General features: G+C 39.9%; 1 protein-coding gene across 1 annotated transcript in view; it reads left to right on the top strand.

The window, feature by feature from the left end:
• The window catches only part of LOC117807151 (adhesion G protein-coupled receptor L3-like), a 309,664-nt gene that overhangs the window by 15,627 nt on the left and 270,645 nt on the right, over nt 1–23,392 (top strand). Inside the window, exon 2 of the mRNA XM_034676232.1 lies at nt 19,403–19,487. The gene's annotated coding sequence lies outside the window, so the exon portion shown is untranslated. The remainder of the gene's footprint in view (nt 1–19,402; nt 19,488–23,392) is intronic.

The raw sequence follows: 23,392 nt of genomic DNA, 5'->3' as shown, positions 1-23,392 counted from the left end.
AGAGAGAGATAGAGAGAGAGAGAGAGAGAGAGAGAGAGAGAGAGAGAGAGAGAGAGAGAGAGAGAGAGAGAGAGAGAGAGAGAGAGAGAGAGAGAGAATTGTAACCTTTGCTATCGCTGGACTGCAGGCAAACAAGAGCAGAGGGGGAGCTTTGTGCATGCCTTTTTTTCCCTTCTTTATTTTAATACAATGAGAGCATAAACCATCCTTATTAGAAAATGCCTTTGAATTGAATAGGAAGCCAAGCAGGTCTGGAAAGAGGCCACACAAGCACTTTACCTTGATAGGGTTTTGATGATTTCTGTGATCCGTTTTGACATCTGACAAACTTTGGCGACCCTTTGGTGTGGATTTTTATGACTAGAATGACAAGGTGATGCTAGGCATTTGGATGGAAGTTTGTCTGTTTCCCCCCTAAGGATTCATGTCCATTTCAGTGGCTGTTTCCACTAATCTTAAGCCTATATTTTGGCAGAGTGTCACCTCACCTGGGTGTCGGGAGAGTGACTACCACCTTGATTGCCCTCAGGTCCCTGTAGGATTCTATCATATGTCGGCTACTGCAGATGACTGTGTACTATAAAAAGATCAGTTCCTTTTGGAAACAGACGACAGTCCGGCTTTTGTTTGCTTGTTTTCAGTTGACGCTTCCTCCTGTTTTCACAAGAACTTCCCTCGACTGCGTGCTTTACACAGTCACACCAGCAGATGCGGCAATTCGTCATGCATAAGAAACCCCACTCCGACGGCCATCTGTCTCCCTGTGTCTGTTACCATGCTCCAGCAGTTTGCTTTCATACCCATTTCCCATATACAATTTTAAAGACCTGCAAAATATGCTGAACCGATCTCATGACCTCTGTACCTTATTCTAAAAATCGATACATGACCCAAGTAACAGAAACCAGAAAATATACCAACTGTCACCTTATATAGTTTCTGAGACTTGTGGAAAGAGTTGCCATTTGGAGCCCCACTATACTGTTACCTCCACTGGATAGCTGGAATGAATTATTATGCCCCGTTAAAATGAAATTTGACTCCTCCGACCTGATTCCTCGAAGAGCTAAAAAAAACAACATGCAAAGCCATAACAGGTAAAAAGCAATCCGGTCAGAGAGATCACTCTAACTGCTCTGGGAACCAATGCCAACAACAGAAGCTGTTTACCATTTGACCATGTCAACTGACATTATGAAAACCCTGAATACTGATCTGAATACTGAAAGGCAATGGAACCAAGGACATTGGACCAAACCAAATGCCTGTAAAGAATGTCAATATCGGACTATTTTGCAATACCCTGGATTATCTCCTACAACATTAATTTCAACTCTTGATGCATACAGTTATAATGTGGTTAGGATTGGGTAATCAATTGAGGTTGAGTTGTAGGTAGAGCATGAGAACTCAAACATTTCACCAAGGTTTTGGGATGATTAAGTCAAGGCAATTAAAACTCTTCGAAAGCCATAAAACTTTATGGAAAGTCTACAGCAGTACAGATGATCATCAATGACATTTCTGGAGTTGATTTGACCGTATTCTTCTACCTGGCAATCAAAAGAACCAACTGCCAATCAAACACCTCTGAGCCCCTTTTTCTTCTTCATTTTCTATAACATAGGAATGACCAAAAAGTAAACTGGACTGTGGCGCTGGTGGCCTAGCGGTCTAAGCGTCTAACGTCTAGAGGCTACAGTCCTCGTCTCAGAGGTCGCCGGTTCGACTCCCGGCCGGTCGCCTATTTCCTGCATGTCCTCCCCCACTGTCTACTCCACACATTTCCTGTCTCTCTTTGGCTGTCCCATTCAATAAAGGCAAAAATTATTTAGATCAGGGAACTATTAGGGCTACTGTGAATCCATCACCTAGTGTCTTGTTTTCTAGTTGTCCACATCATAGGTGCTATACTTAACTTGGCACAGGACCAACAAAGACTTTTTACCAAACCAGTTGACCAAAGAGATTTCCAATGTTGGACTGCTGTTAAATAACTATGAAATCCAGTACGCACAGTTTTCATTATGATAATGCTAAGGTTAGGGAAATATTAGGATTAGTGCAAATAAATCATGAAGATATTATAGTTGAGTTTGGTTAGTGTATGACTACAGCTAAAACAATAACACTATTGATTGCATGTCTGTGGTTGACTGAACTTAAGGGCCTGTGACCACTAAATGTTTTGAGCTGGCAACAAAACCAGTTCAGTGATTTCAGTGCTCAGCTTCTTACTCACTATAACACCCTATGTTGTCACTCCACTCACAGCAATGCCAGTTGAAAATAGTTAACCTATTTTTCAATACTGTTTTGCCCATCAGTCCCAAACTGCCCTTCAAAGATCATGTAAACGACTGGTCAACAATAATGGTGGAGAAACCGTCTATGTATTTTTCCAAGTTTATTATTTCTAGGCCTTAAAGCTGCTGCTAACACCAGGACACCATCCTTTTTCATAGTTTTTTATGTTGTCTTTGTAAAATGTCCTTGATTATGTTAATATTAAATGTACAACACTTTGAAATAGACTTAGCAGTCAGAGAAAATGCTGTTGGTGGACACAGGCCCTTTTTCTACCTAACATTCAGAAGTGCCTTGTTTCAACTACATATGAAACTTCTGTTCATGATTCATGTGCAAGGAAATTGAACAAACCCTATTGCTTTGCAATGATATCTATTGGAATATTGTGTTAAGATAAAGTTAGGGTTAGGCAGCTTTTCAAGTGGAGTAAAGGCATGGTTTGGGTTTTGCAAATACAACTTTTGGCAGGTATTACAACTAATAGGACAGTCTTGAATGAGCGAGACCTGCTACCTATCCATTCAACAGTCCACAGCTTCATCTTTGGCACTGGACATACCTTGTGAATTCCAGATGAGTCTTATCTGGACACAGCTCTAAGGATACTGAGCTGGATTGGACAGTTGTTTCCATGCCTCTGCTGTTGTTGATTTTTGCAACATACCCAATTAGCCAGAACCCAGCAGGAGATAGTTGAGAGAGTATGCTAGGTGCTTCAAAGATACAGGTTTCCATTAGTATTCAGCTCCCCTGTCTCTCTATGGTTACCACAACACAGGACCGCTTACTGTTATTATGGTCTCTAATTCCTTCTTCCACAGCAGTACCTCTTTTTCTTCAGTCGTAGTCACATCCTTGCTCCAAAAAACTAAATATGGCATTTCTGGTGACAGTAAAAGATGGGATTTAGGGGGCTTTAGGGGTGCTTTCAGAGTGCATGTAAGGGTTATTCATACCTGGCTTTGTACTGACAGAAAATGCACATTCCAGAGCATCCAAGCGCTTCAGTTCTCTCTTCTTCTTTGCATCCCTTTTTTCAACTTTTCCCTCCATATTGTGGCTATGCATTTGCAAAGGTAGCAACTGTTTCTTTCCCCATCCATTCAGTGCAGTCACATTTGCACATTGCAGGTGACCTGATGAAAACACAGCCTCATCTCTCGCTTGTGTTCAAGGAGAATTGCACACGTTCCCTCAGTCTATATTGTACCATTAAAGCACAGGATTGCCACATGCATGAAATAAAAGCAGTGCAGTGATAGAAAGATGCCTATCATTCTTTTGCTGAGCTTTTGCTCTCCTCAGGGCTACGTGTTTAATATGACTCTACAAATGTGATTTAGTGGGTAGATAGCCTTGGGACTCACGGGTCACTACTGCACACCTCTGGTGTGTGTTATATAGCTACAACTCATGTAGGTTAAGGTTATCTTGAGGATGGTGGGTATGTTTTTGAACTGTATGCAGCGGAGGGATATTCACAGAATAGGCTCAGATAGGGTTAGGGCTTGTGAACAACTGCCAAGGTTTCTTGCTTAGTAATCGAGAGCAACAAAACAGACTGAAAAATGAAATAATTTCCAGACATTTCTACATTTGTTGCAGTATCTTTCCTCTTTTTTTGCCTTTCCCTTTGAGCACATTTCGTTAAAGCATTTACTCAGAGAGCATCAAATTCATCAGACGTCTATTCCTTCATCTCCCATCCCAACCTGTCTATATTCATCCTCAATTCAATTACTTTTTTTGTTTCAGCCGAGACTCGTTCTATACCTTATTGCTCTCCGATGCGTGTTGCTTCCTCACAGATTTATGTCTGAGCTGAAGGATGGCTGTCCAATTTTCTGCATGGATAGCGGTGGCTGGCGGCATTGTGTGTGTTTTAAAAGCTCTCGTCAGGTATGCGTTAAGGTGGTATGGACGTCATGGTCATGTAATTCTTCTAGACATTGTCCATTTCTGTCACTTTCAGCCATTAGCTTGAGTATAGTGGTGATTTGTCATGTTGGTTCTATCGGTTGAGGAGATACCAAGTGTCTTAGAGAGTATGCATTGGTATGCATTGGGCTTGATTTGAAACCATAATTCAGCAAATGTGCATGTCAATGTCTTAGCTGTTAAATAACTCATTGTCTGATTCTTTTGCTCCCAGTGCTTCAGTGATAATAAACACTTTCCCCACCTGAATGGCCACTTCACTCATCCTTGCTAATGGGCTATGAACACCAAATTGGAAATGTGTTACCCAGTTACATTTGCTCTTGGAATTGTTAATTTTTCTGACTAATTCATAGCACAATTTATTTTCATTTAATACTTGGAAGATGGCAAATGTTTATTTTTGCTACAAATAGGTTTGGATTAATGGAATAAAAACCTACTGTGATACATGTAAGAGGTAAAGTATAGTGAGTGGGTTGCTTTGATAATTAGAACCCCAACAGGGTGAGCAGGATTCAACTCGAAGCAGACAGTAAAACATTAATTGAATTGATTCTCAACAGCCCCCTTGCTGGATGACTTGACTTCAAATTGAACATGTCAATTCATGGTCAAGTTAAAACATTAGCCTTCTTATTTTTTATGGCTCACATTAAACTGAACATTTCCTTTGAAGGTAACATTAGGCAAGGTGGTTCAAACTTCTGCAGGAATATTTATGTCCACATCTCTTTCATCATTCAGCTCTCCTTCAACACGCGAGTGTTGCAGTTGACTACACCTTTAAACATAAATGAGGCATTTGTCACATCTTTTAACACTGTTGCTATTATCACTTTCTCGTATGGTGTAGGTAACTATACATTAATTGTCAGCTAAGAGGTGTACTCACTGGGATCCTGTTCAACTTTTTCCTATTAGAGATTGTACATAGGACAATAAAAACGCTGAACTGCATTGGTTTTGTATGGGGGAAAAAATGCACAAAAAAATGGCGTTACTTGCCACAGCCCCTTAAAAAGGAAAATAAACATTTTGTCCACAGTGTCAACGGGCAGGGGTGAAATGTGTGGAGTGATTTCAGGTTGTGGCTGGAGTGCCTTTCATCGATGAGAATTTGTGCTGGGGTTTTGACCAATCAGAATCAAGTTATTAACATAGCCGGGGATTAAAACACAAGAACAGGCCTATTCAATTGGCAACCAGTGGTCCCAAAACCTCCCGACCTCTTTAATTAGAAATACTTATATATTTATTATTCAAATGTCAGCCCACATCTCTTTTAAGAAGAATAAAAAAATGAAGTGTTGGTGTAGCATTTAAGTTCCGAGCTTTACATGTCATACATAAGAATTTCAATTTCCCACCCCTTGGCAATTTCCTTTTTTCAAACTTGGCACTGCTTAAAGTAATTGAAGAGGACCGGTGTTGTAAGTTACTCATCAAGTTTTCAAGGTTTTACACTGTTCATGCCACTGCTATTCTGAACTAGTCACCTATGGGGACCTATAGTTCCACATACAGCCCAGTTTTAAGCCTCAACAGTCAAAGTTTTCTTTGAAGAAACTAAAGAAAACCTAAATCCGTCACATACCAGTGGACGGCTCCTCAGCATGGGGTCCCACAGCCCATTACTGTGTTGATGCAGTTATAGTTATGTCTTTCTTTGTAGTCGCTGTGAAAGGTTGACATGCCCCCAGATGACCGCCCCCCTCCTCACTTGGGTCCTGCGATATCTCGGTTGTCTCCTTCCAGGCCTGAATGGGCACATTGTGCTGCTGCCCGCTGCTGCTCCAGCAGACCTCTAGGTCCTCCACACACACCTGTCAAGGCATGTCCTTGGCGCCTTGGGGTGCTGAGACACTCCAGAGCCCCCCTGCTGCACACATGGTTATTGAACCTTTGCACGTTCATACACACACACACACACACACACACACACACACACACACACACACACACACACACACACACACACACACACACACACACACACACACACACACATACACACACACCTCAGAGCAGTCATATGTGAGCAAATAAACACATGTGGTCACGCAGGATTCTGCAAAGACAAGGAGACACACACAATTGAATTTCACATAAATACAAAGCATGCATACATGCTCTTTGACACACACTCTGAAAGACTAGTCTTTATTGGAAACACACCTCACTCCTCTTAACTATGCCGAGGTTATATTGAGTGCGCAGGTCGGCTTCAGAATTCAGAAAGGGTCAAGTTCCATATTTGTCAGAGAGGGGAGGGCGAGGGCACAGAGGGCTCACATGGAAACAGGATTCAGAAGTAAACTACTTGTAACTCGATCTGCTGCTTCAATCAGTTGCAGGTTTTCTGTTTTTGAGTATGTAGGGGAACTACTCGCACATATGTGTGGTTAACATCAGTGCTGAGATGATTAAAGAAAACCAATCCATCATGGTCCCTGCAATTGATTTACAGCTGAATAAATTAGCCGTGTTATTAATTAGTCAATTGGAAATTCTAAATGTCAACAATTTAGTTCATTGATTTAAATGTTTTAATCTTTTTTCCCCCTCAGAGATCAAATGCCAAAGAAGTCTTGACAATTTGCTCATTTTCTAAAATTTATCTAAAAAAAAAAGGAAAGTTGTCATAAACTCTGTGAAATGATTACAAGCAGATTCCATTAGTTAATGACATCTCATTGGCCAAATGGTCAACCAATAACTCAAAATCATAATTGCCATATTGATCTATAGTAAAATTAAGAGTTGCAGAACTAAACATGCTACGTTTAATTTGTTAAAGTAAGTTTCCACATGTAACAAAATTTTGGATTTTCTTTATATAATGTAATTACAAATCAAATCTGGGGGCGTTGGTGGCCTAGCTGGTGGCCTAGCAGTCTAAGCGCCCCACATATAGAGGCTATAGTCCTCGTCGCAGAGGTCGCCGGTTCGAATCCCAGCTGGTCGACCATTTACTGCATGTCTTCCTTCCCCCACTCTCTCTACTCCCCACATTTCCTGCCTGTCTTCAGCTGTCCAATATAATAAAGGCGAAAAAGCCCCAAAACTATAACTTTAAAGATAAATCAAATCTGAAGCAAAAATCCAGTGTCCATCCATTCAGTGTTTGGCCTAGCTTTTGACAGTCATTAGACATTGCCTCTTAATCTGTTTTGACATTTTTGTATTGTTTTGTTAAGAATAAAAATAATTCAAATAGAATCTCAACTGATAAAGATTTAGAAAAGTATTACTTTTAGTAACATGGCCTTTTCTAAGGGTCCATACTATTTAAAGCTCCTCTGCGATTTTTTTTTCTGGTTGCAAAACAAACTGAAATTCACAGTGAGTCCCCTTTATGACCTACAAAAGCAAATAAGACCACCAGAAACGAGATTATAATTTTTTATATTGTATTTTTTAAAGATTGAAACAACTGCGAGGGATTAAGGGTCTGGACAGAAGATTTGCAGCACGCTTTTCTCAAAGCAAGTATTCATGGTGAATAATAATTAGATTTTTAAAGAACACAGTAATTTTTTTTTTCATCACAGATCACTTCTCATACATGTACCGGACAAATCAGTGTAGAAATAAGAGGTATCACTGTCCACAGGAGTTGCCAATATTAAACAAGCACACAGTCCCTCCCAGGAGGGTTAATGTATGTGCTTACAGGAAATAAGCTAATAAAGTTTGCTGTGTAAAAGCAAATAAATGTTCTCAAAAATTGTACATTTCACACTATTGTTTTGTTATTAACAAAAACAAAGCAATCAATTTACTACCAATGAAATCAAACCTTAGATTTTGTTAGCCTGCAATACATTTACCCCTGTTTTGAGTTAGTTCACAGACCAACCTCTTGCTCGGTTCGTTAAGCTTCTGTGCAGGACTTATGCGATTTTGGCGCCCCCTGTGGACATAACATGTATTGAGTTGATAGTCTTGTTTCCTTTTTTGGATCTTAAGGAGTCAATAGGGGAGAACGGGGTTGGTTGTCACATGGGTTGGTTGGCACACTCGTTACCAGCGGGCGCTGTCTCTCAAATTGGGGTATGGAAATTTCCAGAATTAGGATCAGAGCTCACCTACATAGTCTTCTCTGGAGTAAGACAGCTGAACATGAGGTGAGAGAACTTTTTGTGTTTTTCATGTCAAATTGTAAATATTCAGCTCCTCCGTAATTTTCCTCTAGGCTTTTAAACGATGGGTTTATAACAAAACAAGTGTTCCCGTTACAAAGTGTGAGGGGAAAGCTATAGTTTGGATTTTTATTAGCTAGCTAATTATTTGTCAGGTGGTTGTTAACCGTGATTCAAGCAAAAAAATTCAGTTTGGGTTGGTTGTCACATTCTCCTTGGGGTTGGTTGTCACATGTACTGCCTAGTTGAGTAGGCCATTATTGTTAGGCCTATTTGTTTTGTTCTTTATGTTGTTATAGAGGCTGGCCTAAAGATGTGTTTCCTGTTCATGTTCCTTGCTCATTTTATGTTAAAATGCATTAAGTTATGTAGGCCTATCACTTGCAATTAAACTTTCAAATTTAGTTCTGCCTTCTTGCCTTTTTTAAAAGATTTTTCCCATTTAAATACCATTGTGACAACCATCGCCGTGATGGGGTTGGTTGTCACAATGTGTCAGGGTGTCTTTGATAGTTAATTGCCTCTTTGTTACAATGAGTTGGAAAATGAGAGGGATACACATTTCAAGCCAACACCTTAAGCTTCAATTTAATGTAGGAATGACTATTGAAAGATGTTTTGATGATGAGCAATCATCAAAACAGTAAAAAGTGTGACAACCAACCCCGTTCTCCCCTACTAGTTGAAGTCTGTTCCGTAACCAGCAGAAAACTCTTCATATGAGCTTTGAAGAAACAAAGATGTACTGTAGCCCTGATTTACATTAATAAGAATCAAAAAGACATTATTTTTAGGAGCATGGCACATTGGAGAGACCTATATAATTAATGGCCCACTGAAGCTAATCCTCTTTCTTGATGTCTTGCAACACTCGACTAATCTCAAGTACATCCTCCTCATCTGAGCGTTTCTGTATGGCCTTGGCTGGTAACCCTCCACAAGAACAAATGTAGCGTTACCATCACAGACAAAATGCTAAACGGCTGATTGTACATGCAGACGACGTGCACCCCCGTGAAGGACCTATGGTGTCAAGTCCCACAAGTGTCACCCATACAATTTTCCTCTCTATTGACTTTTATGTTCTGCTGCAAGGTTGGTCATCGTGGTAGGAATATGTATGTATTCCAAATAAAGACAGGCGTGATTATCATAATGATATTCCCTCGCTTAGGTAAACAGCCCTGCGTTCCCATGAGAATGAGGGAATTTCCATTTGAATGTATGGCATTTTGACGGCTTAGTTTTGACAATACATTTCATGCATTTAGTATTGGGCACCATAAAGCTTTTTAAGAATTGCCTCTGGGCTGCGATTGTTTGTGAGATCATGTGATAAGATAAATATTGTTTTGGCTTAAAAAGCAATCTAGGGCTGAGGACAAAAAAAAGACAAAATATGGACATAAATATTAAAACACATCAGCTTGCATATGCCGACGAATACAATGTTTAGAAGGCGATCTTTCTTTTCTGTTTCCAAAGACACGGAGAAAGGATACATACATGAACACATACGTGGATTACAACATAAAAACCTACATATCCTAGGCGTCATCCCTTTCCAATTATGTCCAATTAGGCCTCATGTATCAGACAGTCTGCAGGGGACGGACCACAGCGTTCAACGTTGAACATCCCTCATCACCTTCGCTCATTGATATGCCACAGCGCCAGAGAGAAATAGGGACTGAGGGGAAAAAAAATCTCCAAGATAATCTTATAGAGGAAGAAGAAATATGAGAATGGGAAGCAAGAGACCAGTGTAAGCTGAGAAAGTGGAGAGATGGAGAATGAAAATCAGGATGTGTACGTATACATAATAGTCCTGCAGTTGCCAACAACCTCAGTCAATTGTTATCAGCTTGTCTGAATTTAATGTGACCCTTGGGGGTAGAGATGCTGCCCATGCATTATACATGCTGCCCATTGACTTCATTTGGTAAGCTCCTGACTGAGAAAATGTGCCTGGCTAAAGTGACTTAACTGATAATAGCAACGTTATTTGTTCAATTTACATTACCTGAAGAGAAACACCTTACATTTATTCACTCTTCTTCTTTGGGTTTCCCATTTCATGAGGCAGGTTGTGTTTTAACTTGTAATATGTACACACTGTTTCTCGCAGTGCAAGAGGTTTTATAGCCACATTGGGTGAAAATCCTCATGATGAATGTTTGCTACAACTTTACCTTTGTAGAATGCTAACAGAAGCTAACCATTTTGCCACAATGTGAACAGGCAGATGTGAAATGTTCCGTACTCCTTTCCGCAGATTGATTCCCTATGACATGATTTGGTTGCCAAATTTTGCTGTTGAGAATTAAACACTGTTGTTATGGGGTTTTGACCAATCGGCAACCTCTGGTCTCAAACTATGAAGCCCATGCGGAAGTGTTATAAACTGCAATTCATCGAGTATCTGCTTGAGTCTGGCTGCAGAAACACCTGAAACCACATACACACCAGTTCAAAAAAGACGATATTTGCAGCGTTAATAAACATGTTTACAGCCTGGTTCAAAAAAACGGCTTGGCCCTACGAAGCTAATCTCTCTATCGGTACACACTGCATGATTTTTTTTTTTAAAGCGACGGTTCAGAAGATATTAAGATTACAAGTTTTTGCCCAAATAAGGACATGACTGATTGACTCCCAGTCGGGAACACATAGCTGTTGGCTAGGACGCTCAAACCCCGCCACACTATGCCTTGTTGAGTTCCACATTTCCAATATGGCTGCTGCCGTTGATTGGCTTTAAAACAGCGCTCAGGAACAGATGGGTGACGTCCCGGATACTACGTCCATTATTTATACTATGGTTTTGACCAATCAAAATCAAGTATCTATCAAAATTGATATCAGAAGTCCCGCCCCTTCTTGATTTTGACTTGTTGGTTAAAGAGAGGTTACATTGTTGAGCCTGGTAGTGTTCCAAAAGTAAACTATTTTCAACTTCAAGCGCTGAGTTTAGCGACTTTTTTTGTGCTTTGGATGGTGAATGCTAAGGTAAACTAATGTTTTTGCCACAGTGTCAACAGGTAGAGGGGAAATGTGTGGATTGAATTTGAATGCTGTATTTGATAAGGTTGAGCCATGAAGTTGCTTTTATTGCTGCATATTTTTACCAATTTGGGAGATTTAAACCAATCAGAAACAAGTATCAAACAAAGCCAGTTCATAACATACAAGAACAATCCTATTCAGCTGACAGTGGTCCAGACACTTGCCCTTTAGCAACCTCAATCTGACCGTTTGCTCACATATGCTGATATTTGTTGAATGTAACATTGTTTTTATTTCAATGTCAGCCTATTCCATGCCTAGCTGTGATTACTTAACTGATAATAGCAATCCACTAAGTGAAACTTACACCTCACCTTATATACATTCACTCTTCTTTGGTTTTACTGTTTTATTGTACAGGTTGGATTGAAGCTCATAACACATGCCCATTCTTCCTGATAGTGCAACCATCTTATAGCTACACTGGGTGAAAATCATCATGGTGTGCTATACCACAAGTGCACTTCACCTGTGGGTACAAACTAAATCTTTATGAAGCCGGGTTATTCAGTTGCTGAGAGCAGCTCATTTAAAAGTCTGCATTGAAACAGCTGCAAGTCGTGGAATAAGCACTAACACTTTACACAGGAGTACGTAGGTTACTCAAGGCTGACTCCTCTTGTAAAAGATGCCGCCGTTTCAATACTTTTTCTGTTCATTAGCCGTATCTCCTTTGCCTTTGGCCTTGGCAAGCACAGGCCGACTTGTCAGTTACAGTGTCAAAACCGCAGGGTCGTTTAATTTAAAGCCCTGCACCGCCGATTAGAGCTTTTGTTGTGAGCGGCGGCGACTACTGTAACGCGGGTGTTTGGGTCAGCGATGGGCACAATAGCTTTTTACTCTCGCTGACTTCCTCACTATTGCAGCTCTCTCCCTCCCTCCCTCTCTCTCTCCCTCTCTCTCTCTCTCTCTCTCTCTCTCTCTCTCTCTCGCTCTCTCTCTCTCTCTCTCTCTCTCTCTCTCTCTCTCTTTCTCTCTCAGCACATTTTCCACTTGGCTGATAAAATAAGCCACTCTTTGATGAGCTTTCGGCAGGCCACGGTGCCGTGCCTCAGTAAACGCTTTTATAGAGACACACCACAGGCTGTCGACTTGGATCAGTCATACAGTGGCTGCATGCGTCCACTGCTTTATCATGTGTTCTTTTGTCTCCTAATAGCAGCCTTCTCTTTCTGACACACAATGAAAAGCTAATACATTTCAAGGATGACTGAAACAATATGCAATTTTTCTCCTTGAGACATGCAGAGTTTTGCTAATCCTGTCTGTTTCCCTTGCTCGAATTCATGCCCTTGTACAATTCGTCATGATTAGTTGTCTACCTTTGAAACAGCATGTAGCCTCGGGCTGAGGTAACAAACAGCTGCAGAGTGAGAACAGGCTGTAGAGAAGCAGATGGCCAGTGCATCCAATCAAAAAAATTGAAAATTGATGATATTCATTATGGTTGTAGAATGAAATGAGTTATACTTAGCTCCACAGTTCTGTTCGGGACTGTTTTTTCCCCTTGTTTATCATTTACTTTAAATGGGAAAAGCAGCAACATTATGTATATTTGACGAGTGCAGCTAATACCTTTCAGTGATACACTCAATATAAAATCTGCAACTTTTTTGCCTTAGGATATGTAAAATATTAGAATCCTGTAGTTTCAACATGCTCTTCTTGATACCTTTGAATGATTCATTATGATTAGTTGTCTACCTATAAAACAGTAGGAAGCCTGAGGCTATGTTAAGAAACAGCTGCACAGCTAATGCATGCTGTAGAGCAGTAGACTGCGAGCATCCAATCCAAAAATGTGTGAAATGATGTTATTGATTATTGTCTCTGACTTGAATGCATCACATTTAGCTCATTTTGTTCAGGTCATTTCCTCCACACTCGTTGTCCTTTCCATTCAGTTAAATGGGCTGTACCAGCCATGTTTAAAGCTCCTGTCAGGAGTTTTCTATTAGTGATGAAACACACTGAAATTAATACTGATCAAACAATCAAAATATGACATGACTGATTATCATGAAATATGTTTTATTAACACCTGAATCTGCTGCTAGGTGTCAGATGTGGCAATCAACTTTCAAAACAGCCTATATGTTTCCTGTTAGACATGTAAAGCTTTTTAACTATGTAGTGTTTCCCTTTAAGTAGTTCCAAATCTTTCCCCCTGCATGATTCACTATTATTAGTTGTGTACCTATAAATAAGCATGTAGCCCAGGAATGAAGTATCAAACTGCTTCATCTAATCAAAAAAATATAGAAACTGTGGATTTTTATTCTTTCTTCATTCATTTTTATTTAATTCATTCAGACTTGTTAGCATCACATTTAGCCCAACATTTAGTTTCAGTCAAATTGTCACCATTAATTTTACCACTTCCTACCATTTCATTGCAAAAAGCCCCTACATTTAAGGGCAGGCCCAGAAGGTGACCAGGAGTGGCCTTGTCCCCACTTTGAAATTTGATTGGCTACCCCAAAACCCTAAACTATGATTGGCTTTTTGCCTGATCAGAGGCTGGACTTATATGTAAACCAACCATAAGGCTTGTGTAGCAACAGGCTGCTTGTGCCTGTCTTGGTTTGTCAGTGAATGTTACCTTTTGTTAACTCTTTAAAATTCTGAATTTGGACAAACATCTTCTTTCTAAGCCCTTAACGGTTGACCCTACAGAGACTATATGTTGGCAATTTGTTGTGTTATGTCCTAATACTTTAGAAAAATGAATACATCGGAATATACAATCTGAATGGTTCTTTCATATTTGTAGTTTAAGAGGAGATGATTTGTGCAGATAGAAAGGGGAAAATAATGCTACTGATTTGTACACATACCTCACGCCACCCCTGCAAAAGTCAGTGCCCCAGTTTGGCCACTCCAGTCCAGACAGAATTGCCCTTCCCCTGTCTGCATTGAGTATTTGACAAGCTGGCTCTAGTGCTCCTAGTGTGATCAATAATAGACTTTTCTATGCATCCTTTTCCTTCAGATATATATAGAATATAGTTAATCCTGTGCTCAGTTGTTTTAATTATCTGTAATTGCCTCTGTACAATTCATCATGATTTGTTGCCCACCTTTTAAACAGCAGGAGCCCGGAGGCTATGGTAACTAACAGCTGCACAGCCAGTGTCTGCTACAGAGTAGTCGTCAGCATGTGCATCCAATCCACAATTAAAAACGGAAGATATTCTTCATGTTTTTTCACTGCTATGTGTCATATTCACTTGAACAGTTTTGTTTTGCACTCTTTTATGTGACTGTTTTTATGATTTATCTTCCTTTTAATGTGAAAAGAGCTGCTTTAAGCATTTAATTTTGAATGCTTTGGTTAAAGTTGTCTCTTTTTAATTTTTACTCTTCAGAGGAGCTTTATGTCCCTGACTTGTTATCCTTCTTTGTAAAGGTGTGTAATTGCTTTATTCAGATTAAACACACTGAAATTGCATTTAAGTGTTTTACATATTTATGTAAAAGTACATCCAAGAAAGTCAGTCATCAGTCGCCAGCTTTTATATCTTTGACAAATTCAAACGCCATCAATAGAGACTGTGTAAGATAATTGATGCAGGGAGGTCAACAAAGTTACTTGAAAGCAATGCTAGTCAAGTTAAGACTGTTACTACGCTGCAGATTCTTGTGAAGCCATTACAGATTTTTCTTTTTCCATCTTGTCACAATATGTTTTTCAGTTCTCCTCAAGTGCACATAATAAAGGAACATGAACTCTGCATCTTTCATGGCAGAAAATCATTGTTACACCCAACATTACTGTTAGACGTGCTGGAAAACATGGTCCGTTGCACTCGTGAGCGCAGTCAACAGTGATGTCCAGCACACTGTACCACAATGAATCACATTTGGGGTGTGAAAATCAAATTTAGGTGCAAGTTCATGGCAGTGAGAGCCGGAGAGTCAGCCTGTGTTTCATCACTGTGTAATTTACAAAACACTTCTTCCACCGTGGGGGCTAGAAAACCGAGTACAGTAGATAATGTGATTAAGAAAAAAAGGCCAAAGGCGTCTTTTCTCAGATCATTTTGTGTGTGTGTGCGTTAATGCCATAGAGTTGCTATATGCAGCCCCTCCTTTTGGGATTGTGCCTCTCTGCAGTGGGATATCATTCACTTACAAATATCGAGTGATCCTGGCTGGCTCACTTGGCAGTCCAACAAAAGTCTTGCACATTATTTTCTGCTCTCTGTAATACTGACAGGCTGCTTATCCCTAGAAGTCAGTGAAAAGTTAATAACATCATGTAAAACCAAAATCCTACTGTCCGTTCAATCTCAGTATGGTATTCCTCTTAAACATGATAAACACCCTTTTGCGTTGTTTAAATTCCCTTTATGTAGATGTTCTATTAGAATAACAGTATTTAGATACCTCTGAAAAATACACTGTTCCTGTTCATGAAAGACAAACTAACAACAGAGTTATTATTAACTTATTCAATAGGATAGGATATGGCTGGATATAGTGCTGCACACTTTCACCAAATTGTGCAGCACTATATCCAGCCATATCCTATCCAGTAGTAGTGTCAATGAAACTGTCAATGAACATGCAAAGCCCATTGACAGTTTGGAAACATGTATTTCTAAATTTAAAACATACACATGTTTAGCATATAATCAAGTGCTCACTGAGACTCATTGGACAAGCATGTTAATGTAAAGTGTGAGCACTTGTACTCAGATCTACCCTCGTATGATCTGATCTCTCAGGAGGCATGTTGAAACAAGGTGTAAATGACCCATGAGAGTGTAATCAAGCTCTACAATGGTTTTATTTGGCTTTGACAACCTTTAGCTGTCTCTTTGTCTTTGTCTTCACTTGTCTGGGCCTCCACTTGCACACATTGATAATACTTCTCTTCTCTTCTGTGCTGTCTTAGGTGTTGATGCAAATTGGTCGTGTTGCCACACATTGTAGCGGCATTAAGTTTGAACAGAAAGTTTTGGACCATATTCCAAAACTTGCAATGTCGCCGTAACTGTATCCAAGTATGAAGCAGATTATTTTAGGCACCAGTCAAGCGCTGCCTGGCTTGACATGCTCCTGCTTGTCTGTATCCATGTTGTGGTCACTTTTTGCTCTGCATGGTGGACAACTGTGACTAAACAGTCATGCTTGTACAATGACGCGATGCGACATGGCACACTGCAGTATAATACCATACGGTACCAAACCATGCTATCCTGAACCATATCATATCGCACCATATTATACAAAACATTATGATACAAGTGTGCCGAGAGAAGCATTTATCAATGACCACAACAATATTTTTAAATGTTCCATGTTGTAGAACTCAGATAATCACCTCACCTTGATTTTAGTAGGCTAGCTAACCGGTAGCTAGGAAGATTTCAAACAAACAATTCCAACAAAGGCTGTTAGCTTGTATCAGCACAAGCTTTCACTACCGCTTATGTTACGGATAGGTCATGTTATTGTAAGCTTTAATTTCTGTTGGCTTGCGTTAATGCTAGCTTAAGTGCACTTGAGCCTACTATAATGTTAGCTTACATAAACATTAGCTTGTGTAAGCATTAACTTACTGTTAGCAGTAGCTCTAGGGATTGTCAGATGTACTTATCTGAAGTCTGACGGCACCACCTCTTTAAAAGTCATGACCATATTAGCATAATTTAGTATTGCTAGGTACGTAACTTATCTTAAAATTATGGAAGGTAATGTGTTTCTTTAGAAAAGTTAAGGTGACTTCAAACAAAGTGTGTTTTTTTTTTTTTTTACTAGCTTGTTGAACTAAATTCAATTTATACTACAGATCTATACAACTAATCAATAACTCTAATTTAATTTCTATACAACAATCATAATTCCAGTATTTATCAGTGAAACAGCCTGGAGATTCTTACAAACTCAGCGAAGTAACTCAAAAATGTTCTTTCATTAACAAGCAACCTTCAATTAACTAGCAGCTATCTCCCACAGTGTCACACTGAGTCATCCATGCCTGATACTTCGGTAAAATTGCATATCTTTGGAATGAACACCCTTACAGTAATGGTGCAAGGTTGCCTTCAGTGCACAGAACTACCTGGTGCACATTTCTGTGGTCCAAAAACCCTTTGAAGATACGTTGGAAGTTTCAGTTCTCAACTCCTACCTGTACTTTAGCACAGATGATGATAAGCGGGGGAATAATTTGCCTCTGACCGTGAGAGTAGCAATGAGTATGTGTTTTAAAAAGAATGAATAAGCAAAATTAGAGTTAGTACAATTGTTGTAATCAGTGTTAATAAGATCTGGATCTTGATGAAGCCAGGTGTGGTCCATTTAACAGATTATCATTTCTACTTTATGTGACTTCTTTTTCTCTCTTTGTGCAACAGTTTGTTGTTATTGGTTGCTGCAATATGGTGTGATTGTATTCCTTTCCAAACACTTCCAGGCTTGCTAAATGACTGGCAGATGCTCTGTTGACCAAACCAGCTCCGTCGGGTTCAGCTGAATTGACCTATGGCATCTGCTTTCTCCGCCAAAGTCTCAAATTTGATCAAACATAATGAACAGCAGATTTAATGCGCCACGTCCCCGACACTTGTGCGTAGGCCAGGATCGGTCGGCCATTGTGCCCGTTGTGCCCAGATGATATTTGGAAGTTTGGCAGTATAATGGAGACATTTTTCTCTATTGTTGCATCTCTTCACAACAACAACAGAGCAAATGTACTCAGACTATTTCTGATTTGTGACACACTTGCAGAATACCAGACTTTAAGACAGCTGAGGTATAGGCTACTTTTTCTAGTTTTTTTGTCTCTGCTTTGTTTTTGACTTATTATAGAGACTGGAGGTACTTTAAAGCATGTGATGATGCTATTAAAAGATATGTGAATAATAATAACACAAACAGGTCAGAGTAAAACAAAGTATTCAAAATTCTGTCTAATCCAATATCTTCCTGCTTTGCATGGTAAAAACAGCCCATCTGATTAATCCTTTTTAACTTTGGCTTATTATTCAAGCCCCAAACCTGCCACCGACGCCACAATTATAAAAGCTTTTGGTCCTCAGCTCTTCTTTTATGATAGCAGGTGAAATTTAATTAAAAAGCATGTAAAGATAGTTTGCATCACAATAATGAAAGGGAGTGAGGTGACACGATTCTCCGAAACAGCCTTTTCTGTTTCACTGAATACAATTTGAATTTACGTCTGCATTTCTGTTCATTAAGCTCATCAATTCAGGCATAATTAAAGAAAACCTCTCCACCTGTGGACGGTGGTATCAGTGAGGTGAAGGTTTATGTTAAATGATGAGTAAAAGAAATGTAATGAGTAGACTGAGGCTGAAAGAAAAGAAGGTAAAAGATGGATGATAGAACGATGAAGAGGCCGAGAAGGGGAGCAAAAAATGTGTGAGAGGGGAAATGAGACGGCACAAAAGGTGACTATGGGAGGCAGTCATCAAAATGCTAATGTTGCATGGGATATTTACTGCGGAGTGTTAATGCAGTTTAAAACAGGCTCTTTGTCCTGCAGCCCATCACCGAGCCCCTGTTGGGCCCTAATAAATCAGCCATTAAAAAGTTGATGTGACCTGAATAGCGCTTCTTACAACGCCGACTCCAGTGTGGGAACGGGACAACAGCTGAAAAATTTATGAAGATGCCACTTAATGAGGGTCGACCCAGAAGTGACCGAAATATTGAGTTTGTTTGTGACACAAAAAAGGAACAATTCTGGCATTGAAAAGTGATTATTTTCAGCACTGAGTTTTTCTATCCTGGCCTGTTACTGTTGACTAAGAGTCATCTTGGCAGACTTTTAAAGTTCCTCCTGCTGGACTTTTTAATTATGTCCCTTGTCGCCTATGTTAAAAGAATAAGTGTTGCTATGTTTTACTGACACACAACTATCCTGAACTAACCCTCCAACCTTTTCCCTCTTTTTTTCTGTTCCCTCACAGGACACAAAATGGTTTTTATATCTGGGATGTGATATGCAGGACGCGTAAGGACAACACAAGAATCGAACTCCCTCTCTTATCAAAGGTATTGTCATCACTTTTTTCTGTCACGAAAAACAACAAAAAATGCATCATCCCACGTCCAAAAATACAATCCTAATTCCAAAGAATTGGAACATTGTGTAATTGCAAATCATCTGACCTCTTTGCTTACTTGGAAATAGTGGTGCGAAGACAACATATCAAATGTCATGCCAGCAACACATTTTTCAAAAGTTGTTACAGGGGCATGTTTTCCTTTTGTGTTGCATCACCTCTTCTTTCAACAACTCTCTGTTAGCATTTTGAAACCGAGTAGAGCGGTTTCTGGAGTTTTGACAGTGAAATGTTTTCCCATTCTTGCCTTTTGATTCATCAGAACACAGGACGGTTTTCCACTTTGCCTCAGTCCATCTTAAATAGGCCTGGGTCCAGAGAAGTTACCAGCATTTCTGGATCATGTTTATACATGGATTCCTCTTTGCAGATGGACACACTGTTTCCACAGACAGTGTTTTTGGGAAGTGATGTTGATCCCATGCAGTGATTTCTACTACAGAGTCATGTCTGTTTTTAGTGCGTTACTGCCTGAGGGCTCGATTATCTGACCATCAAGTATTAGTTTATGGCCTTGTTCATTTTCTACAGAGATTTTTCCAGGTTGTCTGATATTTTATACATTTTCAGCAACATGATTTGATTTGTTGTCTTTGCACTTTTTCAACACAACACAGCGTCTCAACTCTTATAGAATCTGGGTTGTATATTCTTGATTATGCACAAACACAGTCCTGTAATGAAGAGCATTCATGTGGGCCAATTGGGCCTACTGTTTCTGTGCAGTAGGATGTTTATGAAAATGATTCATGCGAGGTACTCATCTTCATATGCAAATCTGTGGGACATCACCGGTAAGCCTTTAATTTCTGCCGCCAGCAACAAGGAGGGTTTCTTTTTTTTTGGTCGGTAACCATACGTATCTACTGAGCGTGTTTGGATTTCATTCCCTGATGCAAATGATGTTTTCGGTGTAATCATGCAAAAGCGCAGCTGGCTTCCATTTCTCTCCGCCTCGAGTCTCCTACACCCCCAACCCCACCTGCCTCCACCCCTTAACCACCAAAACCTTCACGCACAGACTCGTCCTCCTCTCCTCTCCTCTCCTCTCCTCTCCTCTCCTCTCCTCTCCTCTCCTCTCCTCTCCTCTCCTCTCCTCTCTCTCTCTCTTTCCGTCTGTTTGTCATTGTTGTTGTCTGCAACCCGGTGTTTGCTCTCCGAGTCTCCTACTTATCTGCTTTCCCTTTCCTCGCTCACTTGTCTTGCCGGCTAAAGCCCTCCCCTCCTTGGCCTGTGGATACACACACAAACACACACTTCCCTCCACCTCCACCAACCCTCTCCATACTTAATGGAGCCACCAGCCTCTGTGCCTCCTGTGGTGAGCCTGGATTGAATTCAATTAGGGAGATTGTTTGCCCTCCAGAGTTTACTGGTGGGCTCTGTGGATGATAGGTTTGACTGCCGACGCTAACGCCCCTCCTCCTCCTCCTCCTCCTCCTCCTCCTCCTCCTCATTCACACAAACACTTGCACACATACATACACAAACATGCCCTTCTCCATCCATCTACCCCTTTCCCTTGCATCCAAACCAATCCGACCCCTCCTTCTCTGCTCTCCTAACCACTTCCTTTTGGCGGTGTGCATTTTTGTCTTGTGTACAATGTTTACATTGCTTCTCAAGCCCCTGTCACTTTTTTATGTAATTTTACAGCCTCGTATTCACAAGATCAAGGCATAAAAACTCCCCACCACGGGAGAATGTGTCATTTCACCTTTTCCGATAAGGCCTCAGGGGCTCATATCCTCCGTGCGACTGTTTCAGGAGATTTGATGGCATGGGAGATTTCAGAGGGAGAATAATTGAGAGCTCAATCCCTAACATCAACATACATCCCAGGATAATCCCATTTTTTTAGAATTAATTTGCCACTTCGGTAGCGTAGCCATCTCCGGCACAAAAGAAAGGACAGTAAATGTTGCTGACTTAGGAGGAACGGTCACATTAGTTGCAAGGTGAAAATAGAATAGTGCCGTCATTTGAATAACACTGAGAACAGCGGGCGCTGCTTCTTTTTTATATCAAGCGTAAATCTGGTACACACATAATGGCCTTGGTCTCTTTCTGTGTAGAAACACATTTCAATGACTTGTCCCGCAACCTGCTGATTTCACCCAGACGTCACGTTGTGTGACGGTGTGCTGGTGCTACTCAGGAATCAGATAGTGTATTAGTGCTGATAGATGTCAAATGAATTAAAAGCTAAGGATCGCTTTCATGATAGATATCCTAATGCACACTGACGCAGAATCACAGCCTTCATTCAGTGCACCTTTGTTTTCCCTAATTTGGGGTTACCTTAAATTATGACAAATCTACCTCAGGGTAGAGAATAATCTGTGAGATTTACTGACATTTAACCACCAGTTTGCAAGGTTAGTTTTTGGCTGGGCAATTCATTCTTCATCCAGAATGTTTTAAAATTATTTTACACTATCACTGCAACAAAAAGAGTATAGCATGTGTCCAGTTGTGTAGTGTAGATTCAGTGTGAAGACGAGGAACAAGAGCGTTTTTCAGCCATCCAAAGGTTAGAAGTCTCTGAACTGGTATCCAACATTACCTTAAAGCTCCTGTGAGGAGCGTTAGTTTTGTGTTGATTTTGGCACCCCCTGTGGACAAAGCAGTCTTTGCTTGTTAATGTGTAATTAGTGTTTCTTGACAAAAAAAATCTCATCCTGCTTTCTTTTTACAGTCAAACGTTTTATTGTCTTTTCTCTTGATTATGAAAAAACGGCTTGATCAGCTGATCTCTGAATCTGACCACCTACCCCCTGCCAGCGATATCAGAGATTGAAAATAACTGTATAGAAATCAGCACTCGTATTGTTTATGGTCTTACTTGCTTTTTTAGGACATAAAGAGACGTCAGTATTAATTTCAGTCTGTTTCATAACTAGATAAAAAAACTCCTCAGAGGAGCTTTAAACCACTAAATATTTACCTTAAAATGACACATGTAAACATTATATTTAAATATTTTCTCCCCAAATATTTAATAGTGTCATTTTGCTGCATAAAATACTAATGTTCAAGTCAAAATAAAGGATAAATCAGTGTCTAATTTGAAAAAACTAATTGAAAATACATAGCAAAGCCATTTCATTTGAAAAAAAGCTTAAAGCATCATCACAAATCAAATTGCAATGGGACAAAGTTCGCTTCAGTAATGTGATTTTTACACCTTTCATGTACCCTACTTGTATTCACCGATCAGTGAATGTATTGGTAATGTTTATAGACTTCATGAGGTACTGAATTTAATTCAATTCAATTCAATTCAATTTGCTTTTTTGGCATGAAAAAAGACATGTTGTTGCCAAAGCACATACAATTCATACACATACATTACATATATATTCATTACATATTATATTCATTACATATATATTCTTTATATATATATATTACATATTTTATACGCATTAATGAACGATGGGGTCACCCTTACAGCATATCTCAATGTCCTCACTTGATGCGGTATGCTCATAAAACCTTCACCTAAAAGCAGATATTATGGGATGGTGCGTCCCTCACTGAATTTATCCCTTTTGTTTTTTGACTGCAGTCTTGTGAAGTATGTTAATATTGCAACGTCATCCCACCGTAGGCCATGTTTTGCCTCCTTAAAGTTGGGCTGAAAGAGATTCCTGGAATAAAGATATGATCTTTGATTTGGAAAAATCCACATGAGCAAGCTAACTTTTAAGAGAATGAACCTCCACACCCTCCTGAAATACTTTGCATACCCAGCATGGTTGCCCATAGCATCGGCCATTCAAGTTAGTTTGACCATAATGGCCTGTGATGACATGAGCCTGCCAAGATTTG

This window comes from Notolabrus celidotus, chromosome 23, assembly GCF_009762535.1.
Source record: "Notolabrus celidotus isolate fNotCel1 chromosome 23, fNotCel1.pri, whole genome shotgun sequence".
NCBI classification, from domain to species: Eukaryota; Metazoa; Chordata; class Actinopteri; order Labriformes; family Labridae; genus Notolabrus; species Notolabrus celidotus.
The sequence above is the reverse complement of the archived record's forward strand: the minus strand, read 5'-3'. Positions and strand labels throughout refer to the sequence as shown.